General features: G+C 40.5%; 1 long non-coding RNA gene across 1 annotated transcript in view; it reads right to left on the reverse strand.

The window, feature by feature from the left end:
• Window positions 1–4,123: 4,123 nt before the first annotated feature.
• LOC119317479 overlaps window positions 4,124–5,811 on the reverse strand; it is a 5,586-nt gene continuing 3,898 nt past the window's right edge. Inside the window, exons 2-3 of the long non-coding RNA XR_005153646.1 lie at window positions 4,717–4,818; window positions 4,124–4,635 (exon numbers count right to left, since the gene is read on the reverse strand). This is a non-coding gene — a long non-coding RNA (uncharacterized LOC119317479). The remainder of the gene's footprint in view (window positions 4,636–4,716; window positions 4,819–5,811) is intronic.

The following is a 5,811-nucleotide window of genomic DNA, read 5'->3' on the forward strand; positions in this document are numbered from 1 at the left end:
AATTCATGAATATTTTTAATATGTATTTTTTTCCACAAACATGTTTTGTATCTCAAATATTTTTTTAAATACACAAACATTGTGTTTCAAAATTGTGAACATTTTTTGAATCCGTGAACATTTTTTTAAAGTCACGGTCATTTGTTCAACACACGATATTTTTTTCAAAATTTGAATCTTTTTTTAAATGCTGAGTTATTTAAATTTAAAAGAATAAAAAGTAAAATACATAAAGGAAAAAATGAAGCACAGCACATGGGTTTGCGTGTTACCCAACGCGCTATTTCATTACTCATTTTAATGAGTAGTCTGCTGAAGGAAGAAAGAATGAGGCAATCCCGTGTTATGCACTTGATTTCTTTTCATTCATATCGAAATTGATCTATTTCCTGTGAAATTCCTGTGCTCCAAACAGGTTAACCCCTTTCGCAATTTATGAATTCGTCCTCTTGTTTGTGCTTCGTCTTCCCCAGCTCTAAGTTTTAAATTTGAAAGGTTCTTGAAGTCACTAACCATGGGTCTACTTTTGGAGTTATTTAAGACAGTATCCTGGAGGAGTTCTAGCATGCTCACATCTGCACTGGACTAATTGGTACTGAACTCTTGAATTTGGTACTTCCCGAGGACTCCTTAATTTTTATCTGCTTGGAGGCAGATCATGGAGTGTTTTATAGAAAGAAGTTGAATTGCCTAAACCAGGATGTAGTTAGATGTCTTCTTGGATGAATTTTACCATGCTCAGATATTCATTAATATTCACTTTAGATGTCTGCTTTGACTCCGAAATGTATCTACTCCTACACTGGATGCATACGATGAGTGCCTCAGCTTGTCATTTTGTTCGATGTAAGCAGATATCAATCTTCATATAGAGCAGATGTGCAAAAATATGATTTTCTTTTCATGGAGGATCCAACAGATTAAGTTTGATCGTATGAAGTGCAGATTTGACAGTTGCTATCAGTGAGCATACACATAGCCCTTAAACGTGCCTGACACTGAAGCTTCCCGCAAGGTCCTTCTCTGGACCTTCACTACATTTGATGTGGCAAATAATTCATGTATAACTAGACCATAGTGAGGTTAAGTGCTATGTATACATCTTCGTGTATGTGCTACTTTCTGCTCCCTTTGTATTTGATTTTTTTCTTGATGCATTTGTAGTAGCTGCTGACATTTTGTTGAAGTGTAGTTCCATATTTTTATCTTTAAGTTAATATGAATAAAAAATCCAAATCCGTTGGCACCAAACTTTTCAGGTTGTTCGGTGGTATCTGGCAGAATATGCATAAACAACAAACGAACCTTAATTTGAATAATTAATGATCCAACCCACATAAGGCATTATTTATTCCAATTTTAGTTACAATAAATTACTGTCATCTCTTAGTTAATATATTGTAGCATGATTTTCAATGCTTATAGTATCTCAGTATGCAGTTTGAATTTTATATGGGTAAACTGGTTTGGAAGAAAAAAAGAAAATTTATGTCGGCAACTATTAGTAATTTACTCTTTGACGATTACAGTTTAATTCAATGTGTTCGCTTTCTTTTTTATTTGAAAGCTAATTCTATTGTTAATCATGAGTTATATATATTTAGAAATATCTACCATTTTCTACTTTTCTTATAACTTGGTGCTTAAGGCGGATACGATGAATGCCTGAAAAAAGTGTCGATTTTCTCAAGGAACCAAGAAGGTTGCCAGGGAGCAGGACTGAAGGGGTGCCTTATCAAGTTACATTTATCACATCATGGTCGAACAGACAGACTTCTTTCTAATTGGCTTTTATTTTGAGAAACCATAGGTATACTCATTCACCATCGTAAGCTGACAAACAGAGAATGGAAGTGCATCGAGGATCGGTTTGAGAAGAAACTGAGTTGCTGGAAGGGCAAACTCATGTCATATGGAGGCCGACTGATTCTTATTAATTCGGTGCTCACGAGTATACCTATGTTTCTCTTTATCTTTCTTTGAAGTCCCAGTTGGTGTTAGGAAAAGGCTGGACTTCTATCGATCACGGTTCTTCTGGCAGAGTGATGAACTAAAGAGAAAATACCGACTTGCCAAATGGGATATCATCTGTCGACCAAAGGACCAGGGGGGCCTTGGTATCGAGAATCTTGAAGTCAAGAACAGATGTCTTCTCAGTAAGTGGCTATATAAACTATTAGTTGAGACTGAGGCCACGTGGGCGCAGATTCTCCGTATAAGTATCTGCAGTCCAAGACGTTGTCCCAGGCGACAGTGAGACCGACGGACTCGCCGTTTTGGAAGGGGAGTCAAAGTTGTCTTCTTTAATAGAACAAAGTTTGTAGTCGGTGATGGAAACACCACTCGCTTCTGGGAGGATACCTGGCTTGGTGAAACGCCGTTGGCGCTTCAGTATCCATCCTTGTATCGTATTGTTCAACGTCGTGATGCTCTTGTTGCAACGATTATGCAGTCCATTCCCCTTAATATTCAGTTTAGGAGGGCGCTTGTTGGTGACCGGTGGGAAGCATGGCTTCATTTGGTGAGTAGATTGATGGAGATTCAGCTATCTCATCAGCCCGATCAGTTGTGTTGGAAGCTCACTAGGTCTGGAGAGTTCACAGTTAAGTCGATGTATATCGATGTCATTAACTCTACTGTCATTCCTAGTTCCAAAGAGGTTTGGAAAGTCAAAGTTCCTTTGAAAATTAAAGTGTTTATGTGGTTTGCACATAAACAAGTCATTTTAACAAAGGATAATTTGGTTAAGCGCAACTGGACAGGGGACGAAACTATCAAGCACCTCTTTTTTGACTGCCCGTTGGCAAGAGTTTTGTGGCACACGGTGCATATTGCCTTTAACATTACTCCTCCGAATTCGGCCAGTATGTTATTTGGAATGTGGCTTGTTGGGATAGAGTCCGAAACAGCTAGACACATTCGTGTAGGAGTATGTGCTTTGTTGTGGGCAATTTGGAATTGCAGAAATGATTTGGCTTTTAACAGAACAACAAATATTCATTTTTTGCAGGTTTTATTCCGAGCTACTGCGCTGATCCGTATGTGGTCGTTACTCACTCCGACGGAGGCCAGGGAGCGTTTGGTTACTGGATCTGTCCGGTGGGAGATGGTAGCGCGGGATATCTTCAACCGGTTTGGATGGCGGTCATGTAATAGGATAAGCAATTAGTTTACCTATCTTTGTTATACCAGCCGGTTGTGGCTTTTGGGCCTTTTGTTTCTTGGCGTTGTGGCTCTTTGTGAGCTTGCCGCTATTTTATTTTCAGACTATAAGACCTTGTTGAACTTTTTTATTATATAAATATGGCCGTATGCATCGTTCTGATGCAGAGGCCGGGGAGTCCCTCCTTTTCGAAAAACGAGCGCTTCCAATTCATTGAGGAATGTGAAGCACTGTCCAAGAGGCCTTGTCCTGAGAGATGACAAATCCAAAAATCTGTCGTTACCACATGCGGACTATTATCATAATACTACCCACATGCTTTGGATATTTTAATATGGACTACACACAGAATGAAATGAGTGAACAAACACACTAAAACGCGTCTATATATGTTGGACGCGTCTAGCTGGCGCCCGGGCGCTTGGGAGGGTTACCGAGCGGCTGACATAAAAGGAAAGACCTGGTCGGGGCGCGTGGTCAAAAAGGAAAGTCTCCAATCCTCCCGCGCGCGAAACATCAACTACCAACCATGGTGCCCGCGTGCGACAGCTGGCCGTGGGGATCACGTGAACCCAACCACCCGCCCCCGCCTTTGTACCTCCACACCTGAATCTCCCCTCTAACTACCCCCACGCCATCTACTTCTTCCCCATGAAAGAAGGATTCGCCATGGTGAAACCTCCATCGCCAGGAAAATCCATGGCGGCTCCAAAAATTAAGAACAGAAGAGGGGAAGAGAGGGAGAAAGGGAAAAAGAACCAGGAAAACATCAAGAAAAAGCCAAACAAAAAGGAGCAAACAAGAAGGACAAACGTACCAGGAGGAGAGAACTCCAGGAGAGAATTCCCCTTCCTCTGCTTTGCTTCCTCCCTTGACATGACTTGCAGACTTGTCCTCTAGCTGGTTTTCTTGAACGAACCTTTGATTCATGAATTTGGTACAGAAATCACATGGATTATGTAGGGGGTTGGCATAGAATCTGTGCAACCAATATGCTGCTTTTGTGCAACCAATCAAGTTACAGCAGCCAATTGTAGCAACACTATGTGCCAAAAAAAGTAAACAAGTTGGTGCAACTATATACTGCTTTCGTGCAACTAGACAAGTTGCAGCAGCCACCTGTAGGCACACAGCGTGCATAAAAGATTGTTCACACCAACATCCGATGAAAATAGATACAAAATAGGCACAAAAGATTGTTCACACCAACATCCAACATATGCCCTGCAGTTGGCACAGTTTGACCTTCAGGTGGCACATTGGCTATTGGGGGTGGCACATCTGGAGTTACAGTTGCCTCACTTGATATTGTACTTGGCAGAGTGATTACTGGAGCTGGCACAGATGAAAGTGTGTTTCCCTCACTAGTTGCGGGCGTTGGCCCATCAGATGATGCATTATGCATGTGTTGACCTGCAGCTGGCTCACTAGGTGTTGGAGTTGCCACAGTAGGTGCTCGGGTTGCCGATTTCCTACATGCAATGCTGACATGTTGAGATGGCACTGAATCAGGATTGGTTGGCACTGAATCAGGATTGGTTGGCACTTTGTACCTCAACAACTGTTGTAGATGAGGAACCGCCTACATCGGGTGTTGTGGCTTTCGCTTTCCGTCTTTGACGCTTTACAAGACGGTATTGATCACCATCATCTCCCTACATACATGACACAAAAGAAAATCAGGAGAAGGATCATAAGAAAACACATAGACAAAAACACCATAAAAACATATTGTATAGCCTATTTACTCATACTGAAAATCAGGGGAAGGATCATAAGAAACCTTTTTATGCCATGTGTACAAATAGAAGCCTATATTTGTGCCAACTAAAACATGGATCCAAAACCAACTTTTCCTGCTATGTGTGCAACCAAACAGCCAAGACTAGAAAAGAGATGTGCAAACTAATCATGGATTTTAAAAGCCAACTTTTGCTGTAAATGTGTGCAACCAACACACACCGACATGGATGTGTGTTGTCTGTGCAAAAATATACATATATTTGTGCAACTAAACATGAATCCAAAGCCAATTTTTGCTATAAATGTGTGCAACTAAAACATGAATCCAGACTAGAAGAAGCACAAAGAAACAGTAGTACAAAGGAGAGTACAATAGTCTTGTGTCACACAAATAGCAGTAGCGGGAATATGTTCTATAGGGTGTTCTATATACTAAAAGTAAAACATAAAAAATATGAAAATCTATTTCCTGACATCAGAATCTTATTTCTACTTCCCAAATAGTAGTGTACAAGAATTGTAGCTTGAATTATGTGCAGCAAATCTAGATCAGCCTCTTTGGCCAAAAGAACATGTACATCATTGAAAACAAGAAAAAAAATGTGAGAAAAAGGAATAAACCAATTACTGGGTTGTATCTGTGCAACCTATTTAGTACAAACCGTGCAAGAGACACAACCGCTCTATGCGACAAAAAGAGCAATAAAGAAAAATGTAAAAAACGAGCGTACAAACAAGTTCCGAAATCTGAATTCCGTCCAATGCACAACTTATTGTTCCACTTCCAAACAGCTTCTGGTAGAGGTGAGACTTTTTTAATGGGCTCAACTAATTGTTCAACGTCACCAACCTCCCAGGTGATGCCCTTGTCCTACCAACTTGTGACTATCGTTCTGTATTATCTC

Source organism: Triticum dicoccoides, chromosome 6A, assembly GCF_002162155.2.
Source record: "Triticum dicoccoides isolate Atlit2015 ecotype Zavitan chromosome 6A, WEW_v2.0, whole genome shotgun sequence".
In the NCBI taxonomy this organism is placed as follows: domain Eukaryota; kingdom Viridiplantae; phylum Streptophyta; class Magnoliopsida; order Poales; family Poaceae; genus Triticum; species Triticum dicoccoides.